This window comes from Triturus cristatus, chromosome 11, assembly GCF_964204655.1.
Source record: "Triturus cristatus chromosome 11, aTriCri1.1, whole genome shotgun sequence".
Taxonomy (NCBI): Eukaryota; Metazoa; Chordata; class Amphibia; order Caudata; family Salamandridae; genus Triturus; species Triturus cristatus.
The window spans coordinates 1,086,580,019-1,086,605,688 of NC_140594.1; the positions used below are offsets into that span (position 1 = coordinate 1,086,580,019).

The 25,670-nt window shown below is 40.0% G+C and overlaps 1 protein-coding gene across 12 annotated transcripts in view; it reads left to right on the top strand.

Moving 5' to 3' along the window:
• Window positions 1-25,670, top strand: part of TNIK (TRAF2 and NCK interacting kinase) — a 787,085-nt gene that overhangs the window by 258,443 nt on the left and 502,972 nt on the right. The gene's annotated exons all lie outside the window — the stretch shown is intronic.

Consider the following 25,670-nt stretch of genomic DNA (forward strand, 5'->3'; position numbering starts at 1 on the left):
CGAAAGTTTTGCGACTGCTTTCACGGTCACAAAACATTCAGTCATACCATTAGGATTTGCGATTTGGAAGGGACGCCCTAAACCAGCCCCTTACAAATACCGAATCGCGAGCCCATTTTGCAGTTCAGTGACAGGTTACCGAACCACAAAATGGGTTTGATGCATGTAAAAAGCCTTTTTTGCATTTGAAAACAGGCTGATTCTGTAAATTGGCCCCTTTGTGAACCCAAAATTGATTGATACATGTGGCCTTTAGAGTCTGGGATGAACTAAATTCCCTCTTTAACAGATTCAATTGGGTTCACCCCTTTTGTCTGTGATAGTGCTGCAAGGACACTCTTTCAGGTGCTTTGTTCGTAACAAGAATCCACATGTTAATCTATAGTCAACTTCCACATAATTGTAAACTGACAAAATGTATGCTAACGCAGTTTTTGAATTGGAAGAGAGCTTTAAAGGCAAGACTTCTAAAGTAAATAGCTTAAATGAACCAGGAGACTGAAGAATTTGATCTGTTGACTTGAGAGTCCTGGGAGGAACTTGGAGATTAGTTCTGCTCCATAAATACACCTAGGCAAATGCATGCAATCTTGTGAGCATTAAAAATGTATGCCTGCCTCCACCTCCAGCCATTGTAGTCGGTCTCTTGCCATTTGACCTATGTTAAGTCTGAACTAGATATTTTCTGAATTCTTTTGGCTCCTAGGGACCTCAGATAAAGCACATTTCAATATTTCATCAAAGAATTAACAATGACGATGATCAAAATTAGTTGAAATCCTGAGAGGACCAGACACATGATCGGATGCATGATTGAGTGACTAGCTACATGCATGATTGAGTGACTAGCTACATGCATGATTGAGTGACTAGCTACTTTTATGCCATTCAGTATATGCTCGAGGGGCTCTTGGCACTAGTCAGAAGTAGAAAAGGTTGGTTTGCAATTGGTTCCTGAATGATGAAAAGGAAGTGTCTGGTGGCTTAGTGGACTAATGCATCCACTGTATGGACCTGTGTTCGACCTCATGGTCACTGGTTCAAATCCAGGTGGGTCCACTCAGCCTTTCATCCTTCTGGTGTCGATAAAATGAGTACCTTTGAGTTTGGTAACAATAAACATCTGTTATTCAGTGCCAAGATGCCCTTTCTGGGTGAACGCGCGCTTGACAAATACATGTTATGTTATGTTAGTGTGTGCCAGCAGAAAGGGCCCTGAAACAAAGAAGGCTGTGCCTCTTCTCCATGGTCGGTCTGCCAACTAAAGTGAGCTCACTGTTGTGAGCTTTGGGGACCGCTACAAGGGGTATATGCATAAATCAGCACTATCAAGTAGGAAGGTGGAGGTGGCATGCCTTGAATGTACTTCCAAACCAGGCAAAACATAACACGACAGAAGGACACAAGCACTCTTTATCTATTTATCCATCCACAGATGGTTTTCTCAGATGACCCCCAAGTCTTTTACTTGGCTCATGCCTAGGGAATAGGACCAGAAATAGCTGCTGAAAGTAAAAATGAAAGGTGTTGACTCATTTATACGTACTGATAATTGGAATAACATCTGTTTTAGAAATATCCTGCTGCAGCAAGCTCTGTGCCATCCATAAATCTCTGTTGTAGAGGGAAACGGAGACTGTCATAATTTGGCTGACCACTGTTGACCTCCCTCCACTATCCTTTGCAATCCAAATACCAGACTAACATGGCCACTGCTCAAATTAATTTCATATTTCCCTAGACTAATTCACCACTAATCCTTTTTTGGTACGGAGTAGCGTGCTACTCGCCGAAAACCGATTCACCAACTCATCAGGGGTAGAAAGTGCTATTTAAATGCAAACCTTTTCTCTCTTCTATCCCTCCACTCCCTCCTCAATCCAAATAACAGACTAACATATCCACTGCTCAAATTAATTTCATATTTCACTATACTAATTCACCATTAATCCTTTATGGGTTCTGGAGGTGCATGCTACTCCTCGAAAAAGCGCTTCAACGCCTCTTCAGGGGTAGTAAGTGCTATATAAATGCAATTACAATACCATATAATAACTTTATGGTCACTTGTAATTCTTTTTTGAAATTGAATCATCCTAAAACGGTAGGTTCAACTTTATGAGAAAATAAGGGAATTATATAATATACATTTATATGTTTTCTCTGAAAGGTATAACACTTTTGTTAAGATATTTTTTCATTGCTTTTTCTATAACAATATGTCACTTTATCAGTAGGTTTAGTCACAATGCGACTTGTGATATCATAAAATCTATATTATAAATATAAACAGAACACAAAGATAGAATGCAAACGTTACTGCCTGAATCTAAACTGTAATCCTTTTCTGTCTTATTCTGACCATTATGGTTTATGTATCTATCCCATTTGTTATGTGTACCACCATGCATTTCAATCATTCTCATGTTGTACAGCATTATTACCTTTTTATTCTATTTCAGCATGTATTGATGCAAGGCTCATTCACTCTGGGCCTTCCTTTGTTATTTTGTTTGTTCCTATGGTACATGATTTCATCTCTGTGATTCTTTAGTCCTCTTATCCTTATTTTTCGTGTTAGTTTGGATTGCTTCTGTCCCCTTTGTTCTCTGTGAACGATTCTCTGTGTGACCTATACGCCACTCTGTTATTACATTTGTATGTATGCGTTTCTAGTTCAATGTGCTCTATCATTGTAGGCCTATGAATTTGCACAGTATTTTTTCTTTTTCTTCCACATCTTCTGCAAGCTTATCTCTTTTCACCAATTAAGTGACTTTATTCCACTACTGCCCATTCTGTCGTGTCTTTTCTCCAGCTGCTAATGAATCCCACTGATGTATGGACATTTGCCTTTTAGCTAATGTCCTCAATGCAACAAATTTCCTTTTCATAGTTTTTTTTTGTGTGTTTTGGAACAAACTTAGTAAACAATATTTCTGTGTTACTGGTGAGCCTACCAGGGCATTACTGCACTCGTTGTTCCAACTCAGTCCAGTAAAGTTTGTGTTCTGAGGCACTCGTCATATACAAAACACTTGCTTATCTTATACAACATCTATAGTAGTATATCTTGCTTATTTGAAGTGGGGCTAGATAGGGGATATGCACGTAATAACATTGTACCAGTTTGAACATAGCATATTTGTTTTACTTCCTGGCATGCTTTGTCCCATTCTGACTTGTCTCTGTGAAAGCCTCATCGCCATTTTTGCCTCACCTGGTTCTAGCTACCTTAGTATTTGTACTTTTAGTAATTCCTAGTGCCTGTAATGGGGCTGGCCAAGCAGGGGTGTTCCTGCTGGACCATTCCCATTTGATTGCGACCGCGGTCATCTGATTGGGATAATAAACGGGCGGGGTTGCGCTAGAGGAGTTCCATGCTAGACTCCAACCTTGTGTGTGCATCCCGATTCCAGCACTGCCCACACAGCAAGGCTCAGCTGCATGTCCCGGCCACTGAGCTCACGGGCCCCTGGAGAAACGACGATGCCCTCTAATTTTATGCGACCAGCAGTCTGAACTCCACCAGTACCAGCATCGTCCTCCTGGTTTGTGTGGTCTCCGGTGCCTTTTGAAGTGTAAGCGTGATCCCTCTGGTGTCTTGTGCAAATTCCGTCTATTGCGAGAATTGACCTGGTCCCAGTCCAACATTTCTTGCGCTCTGCGAATGTGATAAAGTTATAACATTGTTGCCCAGCCTTTAATTGTCTGGTCATGATGAACAGAAATCTTCTCCAGGTCTTGTAACCAAGAGGTCTGGGTCTGAGTTTATAATTCCATCTTTGACTCTACCCCAGAATCACTTAAATCTGGAATAACAGCTTCTGCTCCCTGTGCCTGAAAACTCTAAATATGTGTAAATATAATGGTGATAATGATTGCTGCAGTGACATAGTGAGTTCTATCATTTGCCTTCTCTTCAGGGACTGATAGGAGTTATTAACTAACTCCTCAAACATCATCTAAAATATGTGTATTGTTAGCACTTAATCAAATCCTAGTTTCTGTAATCACGTTTAAACGAATAAATTAGATTTAAAAATGTCAAATATTTTCCGCAATAAAGCACTGTCGTGCATCATGGTCCAGATATGCACTATATTGAACACAGAAAACAGAAACATGAAAAAATTGTGGGCAGAGTGTCTTTGAAAGAGGCCGGATAGGCCCTCATTCACCCCTACAGTCACATAATATAAGAGCCGGTGCCTGCTATGCCTCTGTGCTCACTTAAAAGTCACTCATGAAATCACTGGAGACGTTTCTCTGCTAACACCATCCTCCCAGCTCACTGCAGAAGGCATTACAGCAGAAAACGACTGCACGCCGCTCCTTGTTGAGCCCAGCGTTCCATCAAAGTTGACTCTTAAGGGTAAGTATTTCATTGTAATGATAAGTGGAGGACTAAATTGAAAGTGCCACTCACCGTCAGCGGAAGATTGACAGCTGAGGCCCAACTTTAGTGAAGTCAGCTAACTGGCATGTCACAGACTGACACTGTTTTGCTCAGGTGGCAGAGCACAATCCCCATCTATTCAGGTAAGAAACAGAAGCCCAGAAAGGCTAAAGCAATGCTGACTGCAATCTGATCCAACAACAAAAAACTAACCACAGCACCGATTAGTGGATTCACAAAAATACGCAGAATTGTGCAGGGAAATCTATGCAAATTGTAGGTCCGAGAGTAAACGATCACCTAAAAGGCAGACCATCCATAGAGATATCAAAAGGCGGATTTGCACTCTTGTGTATAAGCCAGTACTACCCAGCAATGCATTGTGGTATACATAGTGCAAGCAGTGGTGGCTGATACAAGTAATAAGTGGTGAGGCGGGTGTGGTGCAGGTGCGGGGGAGGATGCGGCAAGGGTATGGGGGTGAGGGGAGAGGGCGTGGGGGTTTAATACTAAGTAAAAAAGACTTGCCTTATGCTGCTAGCCACCTCAGTGCTTCTCTGCTCCCAGCTCAGGCTGACAGAGTCCCCACCCAATCCCGATGCTGCTCTCACGCTATATATACCAAGCATGAGCGCAGCATGGGGATTGGCCTGAGCGGGATGCTTTGACATTCAGGGACAGGAAGCTGGGCCTTTTCTCCACCCTGCTGTGCAGCACAGCTCGGGTGGAGAAACCGAAGTCCGCATGTCAGCATAACACAGCCAGCCAAACTGGCATGCTCACTTAAGTGCACCTACCACTACTCCTCCCAGTCCCTGCCCTGTTAACCTGGCCCCGCCCGCTGTATGCTCATGTCAGCTGCCAGACAACGACAAATAAAGTTATAATTGAGTTGTTTTATTATCATTTTATTTTTTGTGTTCTGACGTTTTGCGGGGGGGGGGGGGGGGGGGCGACGCTCCTCCGCCATAGCGGAGGAGCCGCTGCAGAGTGCAGGGTACGTGTTTAATTCACACTTCACATATATTTGTTAAAATACATCTAAAATTACACATCCTTAAATACATTGAAACGCCTCTTAAAACACACATTTTTATAAAACCCTCCATCAATTATGTCAGAGTGAGTTATTATGCTAAAACTCATTTAAAAAAGAAGAAAAAAATGCCTTCACTCTTTGCATAAATTTCCCAATGGCAACGGCAATATCTAAATGGCTCATTTCAGTCACCAAAAGTACTGCCTGGGTCCTATTTTTAATCTCATATTAACTAAATATCGGTCTTAAAAACATAATTCGAATATCAAGAAACTTCTGGCAATCCATTAAGATATGTAACAGGTCACATGAGGTGCCCAAAGTGCAAATACATCTTCCCGTCTTATCGCTCATTGAGCGTTTTACCACATTAAACAATTAAAATGGCTGGAGACTTGAAAAATGATCAAAGTTGTAAATCTGTAATTTTACAGTCCAGATATTACTGGCCTGGTTGTCAAAGTCATTTGCACTACAAAAGTGATCTTATGTGCACAATTCACATAAGGTACAAGCGTAAATTCCCAGCTGGTATTTACACTCGCAAAGTATTAATCTCGTGTAAACTGGCGCCTGTTTTGAACAATTATTACTAGTGAAAATATCTGAACATGGAGGGAGTGGGCATTTAAGGGCATAGATATTTTGAAAATGACATAGGCACACACAAGCCAGTAGTTTGTTGTCAGTCACAGACTTTTGCAAGGCACATTCCCTCACACAGCACTGTCCAATCTATTCTTTTCGTGGGCAAGGGCAAGAGTAAATACAGAAGCAGAAGCAGATGGATGCTACTTTGTTGATCTGATAGCTCATGGACTGCCATACTACAATATTTTTTACCACCTGGACTGGTGAAGAATTCATCTCATTAGCAGAGGGCCACAGATGAGGGCCCCAGAGGTGGGGGTTGGTTGCCCACAAGCAGAAACTCTGCCTTGTTCCCATTCAACTTTTGTGAATTTCCATTCATCGAAAATGAAACTTGGGCAAGACAGCTGTTAAGAGATTCTGTCTTGTGGTTATCCTGAAATGATAAGGATACCACAATTTGTATATCATCTGCATACGAGAACAATGTCAGTCCGTAGGATTCTACAATGTCTGCTAAAAGTCTTACATACAGGTTAAAAAGTAGGGTGCTCAATGTCGAGCCCTGTGGCATCCCGGCAGCTAGGGGGTGAGCGTTCGACCTATGATGACCTGAATGCACCTGAAAGCTGTGGTCTTGTAAGAAGGAGCTCAGCCACGTTAAGGTTGTGCTCTGCACACTCATATCTCTTAACCTGGTGTATAATGTGGAATGGCTCTCAGTGTAGAAAGTGGCCCTAAGATCCAAAGGGATCTGTGCCGCAGCACCCCGTGTATCTATGGGCCACTCAAATATTCAATGGCTGATTCCATACTATGGTCAGGCCTCTAGCCTGATTGCGAAGAATATAATAGACCATTTGATTGAATATAGGATGAGCTTCATTTAAATCCTCTCCTCCGGGGAAAAAGCTCTGGGCTTTGGATTAATCATGGCTCTATGACAGCCTACATCAATCTTTGTCGTACAAAAATAGTAGGTCCACACTCCAATTCATAAGTAATCAAAACCACTTCTAAATCCCAAAGATAGTGGTGCAAACTTTAGCGATCAGGTGAATTCCCTTTGGAAATGCACCCCAGATTGTAATGCATTTATTAGCACCTCTCAAAGTTGTGTTACTTCTGACCTATATTCGAATTAGTTTTAATTCAGTTTACATCACATTCAAAGCGCATCCTCATCCACACATCTTTGAACAAAATCTGAAGACAGAGATATTTAAGTCCGGAATCTAGGTAGTTCAATTCCCACAAGGCTCCATGAAAAACATTTTCAGGGCTGAGAATATGTTCTTCTTGAGTTTAGAAAAAACAGGAAAACTGTTTTTGTTCAGTCACTTTATGTAATCATGCCTAGCTTCAGGAAAACTGTTTTTGTTCAGTCACTTTATGTAATCATGCCTAGCTTTCCCTTCACCTTGCTGTTCTCTCTGAAATGTCTCCCTCTAACATACAAATGAGAAAATGCTTCTAATTCACAATTACAAATTCTTAATCTAGCCAACTATGTTCCTCTACTAGTCTTCATTTGTTTTTCTCCCTTACTTACTAGTATCCAGTGCTCAAATCTTTGTAGATTCTGTGCACAGGTACTAAGGGCCTTAGAGTATTGATAATGGTTAAGACGTTTTGCATAAACACACCTCTCAGACAGTCAGAAGCCCCTGAACACAGCTCAGATGTACAGTAACATGACTTTTGGTAGCCAATGGCAAATGGGATGAATGGAAGCTCAACCTACCAACACTCCTTAACGTAAAATTTGTGAATTCCCTCAGTTGAGTGATGAATTGGTTTTTGACAGTTGGCTATTCCCTTACTTGTTTGAGTCAGTGATTCTTGAATTCGAGGTGTGATTGCAATTGTGAACGGTTACTGGGGATTATAAGAGGTTTTCTTACAAGATAATATAAACCTTTTTCTGAATCATGATATTGAGGGGAAAAGGGAAGAACGTGTGAGCATTGTATGCGAAAACGCATCATCTGTAGTTATGCCTGGACCCATAGTTTGCAGCAAGTGACATAAAATGTATTGTTGCTGCCTTGCACATCCTGCATGAATTGATCATCTCAAATTTTTAAATTTCAATAAAACTGAATGTTAAAAAGATGCTACACCATGGAATTCATTTCATGGCACCATGCCCATGGACCTTGCACAATAGGGAGACCACCACACAGCCTGTCGCAGACTGCCAGTGTCTCCAATCAGACATTTCTGTTGCAAATCTTTGTTGTCAGGGATAGTAATCTAGTTGCTTGAATAGATCAACCAAGGTTGTATCTTCAAGAATACAGTAAGCTTTCATTTAAGAGCGCCATACTGAAAACATGGTGTAGTGACAAAAAGGCGGGTGTGGCGCTTCTTATCCGGAATGTCAGTAACAGGGGAGTTGACCGGTCTGTACTGGTGAAAAGGAGGGGAAAGAGTTACCCTATTTTGGAATCAACCAGCAGGCAGGATTGGGAGCCGTTTGACAGGGTGAGGGGGTGCTGGCTGTTCCTCTTCCTCTTGCATGTTGTCCCTGACTTTATGGAACAGCCAAAAAGATTTTGTGGAACCTTTACCTAGAAACAATGAATGTTTGAATGTTATCAATCTATATTGCTTGTTTTGGGTTGTACCACTTTTCTTAATCTTTTAGTTGTTTATTTTTTAGTTTTGTTTTGAGCCGACTAGGCAAATGGAGTGGCAGAGCACTTTACAAGAAGCAAGGTAATACTATTGGATATGTAAATCAACTGGATAAAATCTACAAAAAAAATCAATGCACACTCGCATATATATCAGTGGCGACGGTAGATTTTGTAGCAGTCGTTCAGAAATCTAAATCATAAACCGGATGCAGATTCCAAACAAGAGCACATTGGTTGGTTCAGGTGGGGAATCGTGTTATGAATTAAATCTGAGTTTTGTTAGTATTTGGCAATGCTTCACAGCCATACGGAATGTGTATTATAGCCATTCTCGTTCTAATAAAACTTTCAACCTCGAAACATGCCTACTGCAGACAGTTGTATTCGACATAATTTGCAATTAAAGTGTCTGAGCACCGATAAATTCACTTGAATGAATGAAAGGTGTTGGTTTGACGGTGGAAGGAGGGAATTCCTGGAAATGCACAGCCTTGAATTGTCAGGGTGTTGTTGATAGCTTAGGTCTTTGATAATGATCTTCTGTGAAGAAAAGACAATTAAGCCTTGATTTGCACAATTCCAGGCGCTGCACCTCTAATGACTCTTCCTGGCCCGAAAAAAAACAGGTCCTATTTCTTTTCAAATGTTAAGTGGGTGTTTATTGCAGTGCATTATTGGTTTGATGTTGCTTTATTACTGTCTCGTTGTGCAAAGAGGTGTGTGCTAATGCGGTTTTGCTTAGGAGGATATATGTTTCTTTTTGAAAATGTGGGCCCATTACTTGATAAATAAACTTGGTTCAAAAATGTCTCCATCGAGAGTTTTTAAAGATTCTTTTTGTTCTTCTATCATTGACCAATTTAGCCTTTATTTTGTGTTCTGTATTTGCAATTCCAAAAGGGAAGAACTGTAATGTCTTGTAAAGTAATGTAACTGGTGCTCATGAAAAACACTACAATACCTTCAGGTCAAATTCGGGCTATATAAAACTGGAAAAAAACAGGTCTATAAACATGTTAGATATCGCGTTCCATCAATTACTTGCACCTGAAGTTTGTGTCAACTTCAGTAGTGTTTTTGGGGTGAATTGCATTGAGCAGTTACTGTTTCATAGTTTAATGTGTCTGTTTTTGGAAAAGTGAGGCGTTGCATTGAGTAAGTAGGCTAGGCGGAATATTTTTTAGGTCGAGTTTAGCGAGATCTTTATTAAGAAAGATCCCATGTGGTCAATTCTCTTGTGAGACCATCTGCATTTAGATCAACATAAGATGGGTCTCACGCTATTTCAGGGAGGGTGTGACATTGTTTGGTCAATCTCAGACCAACAGTTACTGTGGTGTCATCATAGCAGTTGTGCCGCATAATGACATAAACATGGTGCAACATTTATTTGGTATACTGGTTGGCTTCATTTGTTTGTACAAATACCTCTTTTAGTGGTTTAGTGGTCAGTGAAACAGCAAACCACTTTCTCTTGTCTGGGAAAGCAATTGGAATAGCCTTACTCTTTTGCTGCATTTTGATTATTCTATTCATGCCCAATTGTCTCTTGATGTTCAGTGGCATGGCAGTGCCAGGCCACTATAGGACAGGGAAGGATCACGTAGTCCAGCAAGCATCATCTCCTGTGCACATGTTTTCAGACTTTGTTTTTCTACTTCTCAGGACTTTGTCAATCAAACAACAGCATAGATTACAATTGTCCCCATATTAAGCAGGACACCTTCTGTCCCTCTTTGTTTTTCAGCCAATAGAACATTGCATTCTGGAACCTGAATTTCTGTTGTTATCACTGTAACACTGAACAACTGAGACTGGCTGAAGGTTTCACACATGACACTGGGCCACTAGGTAGCTTATCATCTAATGTCAATGAGGTTGGGTAGTCTAGGTTGTCACAAGTTCTTTATCTATTAAAGTTATGACAAGAATCCCCGGTGATAAAACTTATTTACTGTCTATTTCTCCAAAATATATGTATTCTTGTTTAGCTTAGTAAAGAATAAATCTTCTTGTACTTTTTCTTAAATAATTATGCACCTAATCGTTTTTTAATGTGGAGAGAAGAGCTCAACTTTGTCTACCACTAAATGCCTCTGGTCCTAACGTGTGTACGATACACCTGCGGATACTGCATGAAGTTTAAATTAAAATGTATTGATGAAAGCTGATGCTTTAGGAGGTGGTCAGAACAATAGATAACTTCAGTTTCAATTGGAAAATGAATATGACACTTAATAATAAAGGTCGTTTATAAACGATGCATGGTTTAAGAAAGACGTGTAACTATCCTACTGATGTTATATACTGTTGATCTTTCTCCGAATTTGAGCAATTTTTTTAAAAATTATTTTTATTTAGAAACGAATTTGAGCGATTTGATTCAAATGGTCTTCAATGAAGGTGAGCCAGGACTTGCAGCCACTATCATTGGTTTAACCGAGGTTCTTATTAAGATTTTAGCCTTATCCGTATCTGGGTGTCAATCAAGGGTAACTATGGCCTGCAATGCTTCCCGTGGCATTCATTTTCATTCCCTCTAGTGTAGACGCTCTTGAAGACAGCAGCTGGAGCAGAAGGTTGTGATGGTGAAAGAGTCATGCTTTACTTTCTGTAGCTACTATTCTTTTCCCTTCCACAAACACCTCTGCAGCAAATTTCTTGTTGGAATGCAAACATAGGTTGTATGGTGGGGGTACTCTGTGATGTCATCTGCAGTCAGAGAAGTATACAGAGTCTCATCTGGTCCCCCTATTATTATAGTAAATCAACATTTGGCTTCCTTATGGGGGGTTTAAAAGCCTATGGAAGTTGAATGTATTCAAGGAATGCACTCTGTTCAGTTTTTAATGGCATTGTTCAACTCCCAGCTACTACTTGATAAAAACAATTTAAGTCCAACAACAAATATATTCCCCACTTGCATTAAACAGCTGTTTGCTCAGCATCCTCTTTGTGAAAAGCCAGTTAGAATCCAGTGCTTCACAAACTGTGTTCACGGTTTGCTTCACCACACTTTCTGTAAACTCATAAGGATAGCCCATTTCCTGAACAGTGTCATTGTGATTTCATCTTGTGATTGGCCATTCTTGCTGATTACATCACAACCTTTGGTGAACAAAGTAGACTACAGTAATCTTGGATCATGCTGGTGTTATGCATTTCGGTAAAATTATATAGCGCAATCTTCACTCCAAAGCTACTGAGTGCTGTACAGTTGAGGTGGAAAGACAGTGCTGCAGAGATGGGATGAATGAAGAAAGTGTACATGAGTAGTAGACTGTAAAAGAGATTATTGATGAGGCTGTATGAGACCCAGAAGCCATAGGGTCTTGACGTATGTGGAGTGAGGGAAGGAAGGGATGGTCATTTCATATCATTTGATGTTGTGGAAGTCAGACTGTGAGTGTTTGGAGAGCAGGGTCTGAGGTGATTTCCTGAAGCAGAGGTTGGGAGATTGATGTTAATAATGTTACAGGCAAATGAATCACATTTGTTGGGAAAAGTTTATTTCCACATATAGTTAAACCTTTGCTTCCGACATGCATGCTTACCAATAGTTATTTACACTCGTACTATCCTGACTAATATTCTAAACTTTACAAAACTGTACTTTATGTAACCTCGCCACTTCTGTAATGTAAGTGTCTCACACGCTACTACACACATCTAAAGTACTAGGGCAATAAGACTATAGGTTCCCAAGCTGACAGGAAAGGGACACTTGGAGCTACTTTTTCACAACACAGGAAGTCATGAAATGCAGCATTACACATAACAGGAAGTCCTTGGATGCAACATGTCTTCCTCTGTGTTTGTGTTTCTGTCTACAACTAAACATTCATTATAAATCTTGCTCCTTAAATGGAATATAGGAAAGTTATATATAGTGGTGTGTTCCCCTTCTGTACACTGTAGACAGAAAAAATAAATTGATCACACCATCCTAATATGATGAGGTTGAAAGTGAATGTTCATGTGGGACACCCCACTGTCTCCTTAGCACATCTCTGAGCCTACCTCTCTCATTTGAAAGTGAGCATTTAGTATACCGGTGTACCCGGCTAAATCCACTGGCGCACTGCCAGTGTTCTGAAGCACAGCTGAACAGTTTCCCTGGTTTTGTAATAGGATAAACAAGACTATTTATCCCATAATTTAAAGGAAAAACCTTGACTGGAGTAGCTAGTCACAAGTGGACCTGGGAAACTTGGTATGGTTGCCGAAAGTCTCCTATTGGCTGCATCCGAATGGTGGCAATTCTCACCCCCATCAGCCACCTTCTCCTATTCCCTAAAGAACAAAAGTTTGATGAGGCTGCCACTATTGTACTGGTGTGTTTTCACACTCCTTTATGGACATTATGGACTGTTTATAGCCCCCAAAGTTCAGCTGGAAACCCACTAAAAGTAGCTTTCCTTGCTTGCCACTATGTGATGTCGGCTCTTCACCAGTTACCATGTAGTGGGAGCCATTAGCGTGTGACAGACGGTGGCATCATGAGAGTTGCCAGATCTGACTTCTGAAGACTAAAATTGAGGCTGGCATCTTAGGAAGTTGTGTTTTTGTAGCAAAGCACTTGTCAAATACAAAGTTAAAATAAAACCAACATGGACCTTTCACCTTGTTTTTGATTTTGAAAAAGTCAGCCTTTGTTGTTATCACAAAGAATAACTCAGTGCAGCTCCTGCATTAATCTCCCTACCTTTTTCCTTGTGTTTGCAAAGTGGGCAGCTACATGTTATTTCAGATAAGGGTTTGTATCATGCAGCAAGCACTAAAATAGTAAATACATTTTTTCATATTCCTTCAAAACATTTTATATTGCGTTAGAATACATATATTTTGTACCAATTTTTAAGATGGGTACAAACCTTATATCATACTTTCTCTGGATGTTTTCTTATAAAGTGAAGCGTGCACAGGCGTGGTGTTAGTCTAGCCCCATATCACCACCCATTTGTAAAGAGGACAACATAATTCTCTTCAAAACAAGTGAACGACTATAAAAGGTTTTATATAAAAACGTGTAATACCATATTTTATTCAGTATTTTTTAATTATACCAGGTATTACATTTCCTCCAATGAATTGTTAATCTTATTATAGACCTTAGTAGGATGAATGGTTAAGTCAACCCTCTGAGCATTTCTATGGTTACTCAGCAATTATTACTTGGTAAAGTACTTACTAACAAGAGCAATTATATGCTTCTGTTGGTGTAGGTCACATCTCTTTCTGGGGCATGCCCTTTCAAGAGACATTGCTTGCTTGGGACTCTATTGTGTATTCCGCATTTTATGTGCCCAGTGGTTGCGTTTGAATTTGTGGATTAGATTCCAAATATATTAAGACATACCACGAATAACGCCAATTTGTTAAAAAATTGTGGAATTCTTTAATCGTGGAGATTCAGAAACACTAGTCCTACTGGAAGTTATACCCGCATTAATAAGACCCTAAATTGAACATTTTTATCACACATGCATATAACATAAGTAATTTAAGAAGAACATTAAACAGGGTCTTTTGGCATAGATCTGCTTGCTTTTTATCCTGATCACTCGCATATTAACAGCCCCTGGGGAATATGGCTAGTGACCCTCAAGAATCCTACCACCTTTGAGGAACCTCAAACTAGAGGCACTGTGACCATCAATGAGACCATCTCTCTGGTATAAATTGTTAAAGATGATCTGGGACCTGGAGCTCATTTCATCACAACAAAAACTCACTCATTTTCTTCTCTTTCGTTTGAGACATCTCCCTTCAGCCATTGCATGTTCATATTTTGTGTCAGCCCCTAGAAGTATTGAGTAATTTTTCGTATGCCAGTGGTGTTTGTTAAAAAAAGCCCCTGTCCAGCATCACAGATGTGATTCAAAATGAAACCAGACAGTAGCTGAACAGAGTGGTATTTAAAGCAGTATTCTTAAATTATTTAAAACGAAAGGTGGCATTGAGAAAACAAGCCGCATTTCACATGCCTTTGCTTTCCCACTAGCATCTTTGAAATGCTTTGTGTGGGTAAATGACAGCTGAAAGCTTGGCACCCCCTTCCTGGGCATCAAGTGTTGGTGGAAAGTTTTAAAGTACTGAACACCAACAAAGGGCCTCACTGGTGATTGATTGCATGTTGAAAGGCAGCATGTATACCCACCCCATCTCATGGAAATGTACAACTTGGTCCACCAAAGGATCATAAGGCAAAAGAAATGTGGAAATTTATAGATCCGTTGGTGTCCAGGGATCACTTTGAGCTCTAGCTTGAGAACAGAACCTATCTGCATATACTTCAGAAACATTCTATGGACTGGACTTTAGCGTGGAGTTGTGTGTTGAAAACCTGTGACTAGACTGAGTGTAAGTGAGGAATACTGACCAGAGATTCTCACCTCTCCTGATTGGTTTCTAAATGGCCTTGAGTCTTTCCTTGACTTGTACACCCAGCCAAAGAGGCTAACTCTCAGTAGTGCCTGCAAGGCAAAGTTTGTTGTACTACACATTTCTGAAATTGATTAACATTTTGCACACAAATGATATTAACACACAAAGATAGTTGTGCTAAGCAAATATAATGGAAGGAGAGATGTGGAAAGCAAAAGTAAGATGTTATCGCATGCTTCAGATGTACATTAAAGCAAGCAACACAAAGTTTGCCCGTAAAATTGACGAAGTAATGAGGACAAACCATTTTGATACAATGAAGATGGTGAGTGTTAACCCACGTTCTCATGGTTTTACAAAAGATGCAGCATAATTTAACTCCCTGAAGGTTCTTGAAAGCTGTGCCACTGTATTTAAATAGATCCAAGTAAAATATGTTATGTAGAGTCAATCAATAAGGCATGGTATTGTGAAAGAGCTTTAATGGCTCAGCCACCCCGTGGCAATCAATGCTGTGCTGCTAAAAGCATAAAACATTGCTAATTAAATTTATGGTTTTAATATTTCTTTCTGCATCCTCATTCTGCTCTTTCTGTATTGATTGGAAAAGTTATTTATGTGTCACAGTACTGCCTAAGACTCTGTTCTAATTAAGACTCAAAGAAAAGGAGTAGGCGTGGGCACAACATTACACTTTTCATAATTTATTTTTATATCTTTCAAAGTTAAACCATGTGGGGAATATTTGAGCAACCAATGTATGTAAATGCTGTACCACAAGGGTTGCAACCATCTAAATTGCTACACAACAGTGGAACACAGTACTTCCATGGGTGTACAGAAAGAGGAAATAGGCAGAGGTCTTTAAATCACAGCTTCTCAACCATGAGGGACTCGAGGCGCTGGGGAAGGGGTGGCTCAGTTCAGTGCTGGGGTCATCGGAAGAGCCAGGTCTTAAGGTCCTTCCTGAACTGGAGCAGTGTAGGAACATGCCGAATGTTGAGGGAGAGGTCGTTCCAGGCCTTGACTGCGCTGTAAGAGAAGGACTTTCCTCCCATTCTGGTCTTGTAGATGTGATGGATGGTGGCCGGAGAGAGGTCAGCTGATCACAGGTGTCTCTTGGGTGTGTGGAAGGAGAGGCGTTAGTTTAGGTATGCTGGTCTAATGTGGAGGCTTTGTATGCGTGAGTGAGGAGTTTGAAGGTCATTCTTCTTTCGATGGGGAGCCCATGGAGATCGCAGAGGTTTTAGGTGATGTGATTGTGCTGGGGGATGTCTAAGACCAGTCTGGCTGCGGCGTTCTGGACGGTGTGGTGTTTGCAAAGTAATTTCTTGTTGATTCCGGCATAAAGAGCATTGCCATAGTCGAGTGTGCTACTGATGATGGCGTGCATGATCGTTTTTCTGGATTCCGATGGGATTCATCTGAACATTTTTCGGAGCATGCGGAGGCTGTTGAAGCATTTCTTTACTCTCAATCATCCAAGGCAAAACTAACATAAGTTTCTGAAACATAATTAAAATATCAGACCGTTCTATTATCAACTTAATGATTGGTTTATCAGCCTAGAAGAATGGAAGATGGTACTGAATCTCCTGGATCTGACCACATTAGCTGAATGTTCCATACAGAAGTCAACAGCAAGCACATAACACAATGACCGACCAGTTAGTCTGAAAGTGCCACTTTTTAATGCTATTGCATGCTTAAAGATTAGCAAAAACCAAAGGAAATGATGGACGGAGTGTTGAACATTGCAAGCACTCACCCCAAGTCAACTGGGGGTGAGTGCTTGCAATGTTCAACACTCCGTCCATCATTTCCTTTGGTTTTTGCTTTGTTCGCCATAAGTTGGCAGGGTATGCTCAGACGTGAGTCCCTTGCTCACTTTGCCACTGGATTCAAGCAAGCCTGGCTGAAGACGGCTGAAATGCCAGAAACCGGTCCTAGGAAGCTTGTTTCCGGTCCAGGGAAGACATGGCTTGGCAGTTCGGGCTGGACTGTTCCCATGAGGCACAGGGTCAGACTGATTTGCATATGGCCATGTCTGAACTGGGGTGGCAGAGTGGGCTAAAGAACGGTGATGGATTAAACCCAGATCAGTTGACTGGGGGTGAGTGCTTGCAATGTTCAACACTCTGTCCATCATTTCCTTTGGTTTTTGCTTGAAGATTAGCCATGTATATTAATAATATTATTATTATTGATCAATTATCACAGAAAGTTTGCTTGAGAACTCAGTGTTCTAGTATCCTAGGAACATTGACATTGATGCTACACTGACCTATTTCTCTTCTTTTGATATGTAGTGTAACCTTCAATTTGGAACTATTAGGTTCATGTGTTATGTTTTAAGTAAAATAGGTCTGAAGTTTACACTGTTTGAAATCAACTGCAAGAAGTATTTTTTACAAGACCAGTTCATTGAATAAACCCAAAACAGCTTTGAGAGTGCAAGTGTTAGGTGTGCTAAGTAGATAATGTGCAGGTGACATCAGAATTGTTTCTTTAATATTGATCAATTGGGTAAGGGAGAATCCATTCAAAAGTTAAAACAAATATTTCTAAGGTTATGGCTGAAGTCATGGTAAAATCATGCAAGCGATGAGTGACTGACAAGGGCTAAAGTACAGGAAATTGAATTTAGGAGGAGTATAGCAATGTTGTTAATGCAAAGATGCAGTTAACTCCATGATTAGGATGAAGCAAGATGGACAGTTTTGTAAATTGCTCATTCTTTTGATGCATTGATTGTGTGCTACACACACAGGAAATGTAGCAATTGGTGTAATTTTCAGTTATATCAGATTTTAATGTTTTAAGAGATGCCTTCACCGACGGCAAGTAATCAATAAGAATTCATTGACATTGATGAAGTGTGCAAATCAAGGGTATCAAATGCTGTAGTATACAAGGTGGCTCGAAGTTAGATTTTCAGTATTACCACTAATTAAGTAAATGTGTTTAATTTGGGTTTATTGTTCGCCGATATCCTGAGACTCCGACATTGATCTGGTGCTCCATGACCACCACTGTATACCCCTGCAATGAAGTCCATTGCAGAGGAATATAAAGGATTTCATGTGCGTCCCAATTGTATTTAAGAGACAGGAAGCTAATAAAGTCTCCATTAGGAGATTAAGGTTTCTTCCCTAATGGTATTTAAAATAATTTGAAAGATATCTACAAATGAGTGGGCTAGAAGATCTTTTAGAATAGGGAATAGTAGGGGAAATTTAGAATTTTGGTAGAAATTATAGTTGTATTTTCAGGCACTTGATCTTAAGTCTGTATTCTTTCTTTGTTTTGTTTCCTATTTTGGTATACTGATTTTTCATGAAGGTATAAATAAGGACATTGAATTTATTCTACTGAAAGTAAATGTGTGCATATTTTAGTTTCTAATTTGGCCATTTGCAATCTCCTGCTGTGATTGGTAATCTATATTTGGTTCTAAAAGATGTTGTGTTAATTTCAATAGAATGTCAATGGCTGTCCTTTCCAAAACTGTTCTTCTAAGTCTTCTCTTGGCTCAGAGATAGAGCCTGCCACTCTAGTTAATCTCTTTTAACTCCAGATCGGAGTTTAACCTGGAGTAAGAAAAAGAACTCCTGGAGAAACCCCAGATTCTCAGAAGAAGAAACTGAATACAGTAAAAAACAAAGCCTCTGAGATTCCAGGCATCAAACCAAGGCAGACTACAGGATCCAAGGAGCTAAAAAGATTACCTAAAGAGCACAGAATGCTTCCAGGGTGAACAACTGATACAATGAAATGGTGACGCACTGAATAAAGCACTGAGTCATTTATATAAGAAAAAAGGAAGAATGCTTCAAACCTTGAAGCACTTTCCAGCCAACGACTAAATCCAGGCAAAAAAGGGAAAAATACTTTCCCATAAAACAGAATCATGGCCCGGAATCAAAATAAATATATTCCTATATATAATTGTGCCTGGTAATTAAAAAAAAAATATCGCCAGGCTTACCTTCCATGTGGAAACAAGTGTGTGCCAGTGTGTGCCAGTCAGAACCAAGACAGGCCTCAGAACGTGGCATCTTCTGCACCAAAGTCCAGGCAGTGAAAATGGTGAAGATGCATTGCTTTAGTGTCCTCTGTTGGAGCGGACATCAACCAGAGGAATGGCCAGCATAACAGTCCCAAGACTGGGAAAACTAACAGTGAGCCAAGACAGGCCCCACGGGCTAAAAGAGGAGCAACCTTTGATTTTTTTTAGAGAGCACGAGTCTCCATCCTGCATGAGAGCATTCCGGAGGATATTTTTCTGGACGAGAATAAGTGCTTTATTTGTGTAGAACAATTTACCTTCTCATGTTGAAAGAATTTTTTGCCTAAAACCTATACCTGAATATTATAAGTACGCGGGCGTGGTATCTCTAAAGTATGATTTTTCTGTTAATTCCAATGCCACCTATTATACTCTGGTGTCATAATGATGTTTAATTACTTTCTCTACTGTTTACGGTTGGGTGGTATCCCTGCCCTACAACTTTCTTCCCCAACCTTTCATGAGTATTTAGTTTCTATGAAAACTCAAAGTAGTAATGGCACAAGAATTTAAAGTGATTTAGTTAAATTGATTTTCTGGTGCTTTCCCAATACCCTGTAAAAATTCAGGTTTAAAAACACTTAGCTGGCACCACAATGCTAGGCTTATGGAAGGCTCAGATCAGATTATGTAAGCATCTGTTCAGGACCTGACCTAGGATCATGCAGACTGCTGAAAGGGCTTTCCCATCAGTTTCTCTAGACAGTGGAGGAATTGTGAGGAGAGATCTGATTCAAGCATTGCTGCACTTGGCTTCTACATTTCTTAGGTCTGTACAGTGGCAGCTATGACCTGATTTCTCAGGCTGTCAAGGTAGGTTGCTGGATCGCTGCATAATGAGTATGAAGCAGCACTGTTTGAGCCCCATGGGGAGGGAGGAGAATGGTGGAAAGACACCAGGCCTACTTGCCTGATACATGGTGGTATTTTGAAACAATACCAGGCTGTATTTATGTTTGGGCAGATGATGGCAGAATTTGCAGCGTGTATGCCATTACGGCAGAGAGGACGAAGAACTTGAGGTCTTCAGAGACTGCAGGACACTACGCACCTCATTCTGAAGGTCTCAGATTTTCTGAACCAGCTGGCAATGGCAGTTACCAGCCAGATTGGCAAGTGACTGCAAATTCCCTAATGGCATAGTAATATGCAAGTGAAATTACACACCCACCAGAATTAGGCAGTGACTATTTTACTAGGTCGAAAATGTCCATAGAAAATTTCCTGATAATAAGAAATTACCTTAGGAAAAAACGTGATAAACTGGAGTTCACTGTAATTCCACATTCAATAAGGGAAACTGGGAATTCCACGGTAAGTCCACATCTCGACATTGCAATTTCGCACAATATGGTAATTTCTGGTGGAAATTACTGCATCAGAAAGCCTCATGTGTTTAGAATGAAAGTGTCAGTATTTTTTAAATGTTTGTATGGGTAAAAGACACAAGGGAGTGTGGCAAGATATCAGTAAGTATGTTGTTTTTTGGTGGGAGGGCTATGAGAGCAAAACTTGTTAGGCAATAAAGTGTGACGTAAAGCAATGTATGGATTGCAGATTACTCTTATTGCAACACTCTGCACTTCTGTACTGAAAGGAATGTGTTACATGATAAGGTTAGGGCATTACAAAATATCATGGATGTCTTCAGCATCTTAAGGAATTTGTTGTCCAAAACAATTTTAACCCATCACTTTGCACTATATTTACTGACTGTTCTCTTTATAACCACTTCCTTCAAGATATGTTCCCGTCTTAAGTTGTGCTATTCTTCAAATGCAGGGCCATGCATTGACATATTTTCTCCCATTGATGGGTGCTTCATTTGGGCTCATTTCCAAATTTTGTCTAAACTGTTCAAAAGAGCTACTAAATATACATTTATTGTGTACACGGGAATCATATGGTGGGAGATATCAGTTTTTTGTGCCAATGGGTAGTGTGACACAAATGTAATTTCTGCCACAGTTCTTGTTTTGCAATTTTCTGCTGATTTCTCATTCTTTTCCAGATATCTCGGATGACATTTAAATTAGCCTGCGCAAGGATGAATAGCATTATTTGTAATTTTTTTTACCTGTTGGAATCTAATTTTTCCAATGTATCTTCCTTTCATTAAGTGATTATGTTTTGGGCAAATCAATAATATTCTTTATTATTGAATTAGCAGAAACATTTATCTGATTATTTCAATATGTGCAAACACCTTTTCAATGGAATTGGATTAACAGTCCAAGTGCCAAGAGTCTTGATTACAATTTGTTTACATCAAAAATGTAGTTGCAGGCATAAATCTTTAGATTGGTATTTAGGAACACTGCTATATGGGTGTGGTGTTCACACTTGTTAAGGGTTAAAGATAGAAGGGAAAGGGTATATGATGGGGGAACTGTCATGCAAAACGCTCAACATTGTAAAGTTTGGGGTCTTCACAAACATAATGCAGGATACTTTGCTCCCTGGAAATATACCTGAAATTATTTCTGTCAATAGCAAAATTAAATGCACTTGGACATTGGTCATGGGAAAGGATCACTTGTCAGCTAAAGAGGTGAGGTTTCTTCAAAGGGAAACATATATTCCTTAGGAAAATAATGTAAGTGTGCATTGGTACAAATCTACCACATTAGCTTATGTGCATTTTCCATCCAGTGAACAATATGAAACAGCCAGCTTCGTGGAGAAAATGTATGTCTGGAACCTGAATAATTGAATAGATTTTCAAGCTCCTCCGTCAAAATTAGTTTGGATCTTAACAACGTGTTCATAACTGCGTATATGGTACCCTAATTGTCTTTTTTTCCTTGCCTGTTGCTTTACTTCTGCAATGCACTGGTCCATTCCCTTTATATTTCATAAGACGTCAATTGATGGGATTCTTTTGGGAGCCAGTATTTTCAATTTTTATCTTCTTTGTTGTTCACAGTGTATTTTATCATTTTGTCTTCAGGGACTGTTTTCTCTCATGCATTCCTGTTTGCCAGATATTTATTTACTGCCAACTACATTGATTCACTGCTTATTTGCTAAAAAGTTATTCTCATTTGCTACTTTCTAACTTCGCTATTGAGTACTTGTATCATAAATCAACTTGACTGTGTGTCTTGTTGGTGCCACTGTTGGCATGGGTATTTTCTGACCATTTTTCCATTTCATAAGCATGCCACATCTGCTTCTATCGCTGCTGTGGGGATAGCTTTTCAGAGGCATAGTAGTTTCTAACTTCATTTTATCCCCATGATGCTCATGAATTTTGCATTACCTTTGAGGCCCAAGTACTACTCAACAATACATGGTTCTTCTAACTACGCAATATCACCTGATTTAGTGCACGTGAGATTCTGTTGATGAGCTTACTGTCCCACTTATCGTTTTGCACCACCTGTTTCATTTTAAGTCTGATAAAGCTGTAAAAAGTAAATTTCCCATTGGATTAAGTACAGTTGATGCCTACTACATGAACTTCCAATTTGCTGACTGGATAAAACATAAAATATCAATACATTGCTGTTGATTTAATGCAATGTCAACATTATGAATCCTAATTAGTCTCAAGCCGGTAGTTATGTTGTCAACAATGTAATTTTTGACTGTAGAATTGTGTAATTAAAAGATATTTAATGAAGATTTTCAGCAGCTTGGTGCTTGCTTTATCTGTTTTGGTGAGATAGTACATCAGCTGGGATGTTCCAAATGTCATGATAAAATTGTCATTTTTCTTTCAGAAACTTAAGTTTATTATAACTACCAATTTGGATTTTTATGTCACTCACAAGTCACATTTAGTGAATTCAAGGCAGTAAACATTTTAAATCCTATGTGTTCCATTAGCTTTTTAATAGTGACAAATGTACATTTACCTAAATGAACTTGTTAAAATCTATGCATGAATTATTGAAGAGAGCGTAGTTCTTGAATTAAGCAGCAACTTACAACCTTATGTTTTTTAACAAATGTTAAATCTACGAACTGCAGGTCCTCCATTAATGCAGTATTTCTTGCTTATGAATATAAATAAATATTTCTAATGCCCTGGAAATTTGCATTGTTTGTGGAAAGAAGTTTTCAAAGATCAGGTTCCTAAATTCACCAAATTTACCCCAACGTTCCAGCTGGACATATGCAGAACTTCTCTACCAGTGGTGAAGGCTCAGTCATCATAATATTTTGTGGTTGTCATTCAGTATGAACTAACACTGAATGAAATGTAGCTCTGTTTATTGCTTTTGAGCACCATTGCTTTTCTAAGTTATTTTTGTCTATGACACCAAACTGCGATAAAGAATTATTATAGTGTGTTGCACAATGTGCTTTGTAAGGTCAATATAATTTTATTACACTTGTTTGAACGTCTACAAGTTAAGACTTGGATTGTCTTTACCTGTCCATGTTTCAGAAGATTTCTGCATCAAGACACTGGATCTTTTGAAAATGCCCTAGTAGCTCAATATATCGATAAACTGAACATGATGTGAAGTAAACAATTTAACTTTTTCAACATAACTCATCAGAAATTTGTAATCAAACCCCAAGGCAATATTGTCGATACCTATACACAATCACACCCAATTGGTATCTCCACATTAACAATTTCAATGGTCCTTTTCCTTGAATTCATAGTGTCTTGAATATTTAATTCCTCTTGTGTGTTTCGGCTCTCCAACATTTTATTTGGAACTTTTGAATTTTAGACTGCATAAAAGACCCTGACTGTAGGATCTGGCAAGCCTCTAAATACTGAACCACCCAGTAATAATTTAGTCCTCACTGTTTTCCCTATATTATTGTATTGTATTGTATCGGGCACTTGTAAAGTGCACTGTCGCCCAAAGGGTATCCTGGCACTGTTGAACATGTGCTCAGGTCAGCCGTGGATGGACAGAACGGCCCTTAGTAGACTGATCGAGGCGAGCCGATAAAATTCATTCTCTAGGAAAGAGCCAGGTTTTGACTCTTTTCCTAAATGGCATCAGATCGTCTAACTGTCTGATATTGGTGGGAAGTGTATTCCAGAGCTTTGCTGCCGCAATGCTAAAAGCTCTCCCACCTGATGTTGTCTTTCTGAATTTGGGCACCTTGACCAAATTGGCCAAAGATGAATGTAAACTCCGGGTGGGGACATACCATGCAAATTTGTACTGCATGGGTTTGGGTCCAACACCATGCAGAGCTTTGAACACTAAGCAGAGAGATTTAAACTTTATCCTCTCTGACACTTGAAGTCAGTGTAGCTCTGTCAGCGCTTGTGATGCAGATGAATATCTTGGTCTTGCTAAAGCCAGTTTGGCCGCCGTCGTCTGGACCCTCTGCAGTCTTTCAATTAGGTACTTTGGAGACTCTAGCAGCAGTGCGTTACAGTAGTCAAGTCTACTCAAGATAACGCTTCTAACGACCAGTGCTCTGGCCTGTGATGGTAGCATTGGTAGGAACTTTCGGAGCGCCTTGATGAGAGCAAAGCAGCAACCAGCAGATTTGTTCATCTGGGTTTCAAGGCTCAGTTTATCATTGAATATAACTCCTAAATTACGCACGTCTCTGAAGATCTCAGAGGACTATCTGTCGGTATAGGCCAAAAGTCATCTAGTAGTGGACGAGGAACTTTACCTGCTGCGCAGCACAAGATCTGTCTTGTCTGCATTAAATTGAAGAGAGATTTCTCTTAGCCAGCCAGAGGCGTCCTTCATACAGATGTGGAAATCTTCCAGTGAGGTGAAATGGTCTCCCTCCAATGACAAGATAAGCTGCGTGTCATCGGCATAATTAATAAGGCTAACCTTATGAGCTGTAATGTCAGTCAGCAATGGTCTCAAATATATGTTAAATAGTATAGGGCTGATAGCAGATCCCTGAGGAACACCGTATGGGTTGTTAGTGAACTCAGATTGGAACGGTGAGATAGCCACTGCCTGTCTCCTCTTGATAGGTACGATTGGAACAATTTCCATGCTGTACTCACTATCCCTACATCCTTGAGCCTGGCCAGTAGTATCTCATGGTTAACCGTATCGAAAGCGGCGGACAGGTCAAGCAGAATCAGTATTGCTGATTTCCCCCTGTCCGTCCGCATTCAAATGTCATCCAGTACGGCTACCAGAGCAGTCTCTGTACCATGGCCAGGACGGAAGCCAAATTGCACATCCTCCAATATCTCGTTAGTTTCCAAGAACTGGGAGATTGCTTTACTGACCACCCGCTCTATGATCTTTATTGGGTAAGGCAGCAGGGAGATCGGTCTATAATTCTTGGGGCAGCCTGGATCCAGTGTTGCTTTTTTCAGCAAAGGTGTCTCTACCGCTTGTTTCCAACAGTCCGGTACTGACCTGCTGGACAGTGATTGAATACAGATTTGTCTGGTAGTTGGGAATAGCTCTGTACTCCGCTCTTTCCATATTCTATGTGGCAGTGGATCCAACGGTGAGCCTGAGGAGATACCTAGTGCTATTCTTGCAAAATCCTCCACCGAAGGGCGTTCAAAGTGATCAAACAAGTTGGGGTTTTTCCTCATACTTTCTATTTCCTTTTCCTGAGGTGCTTTTGTTGCCT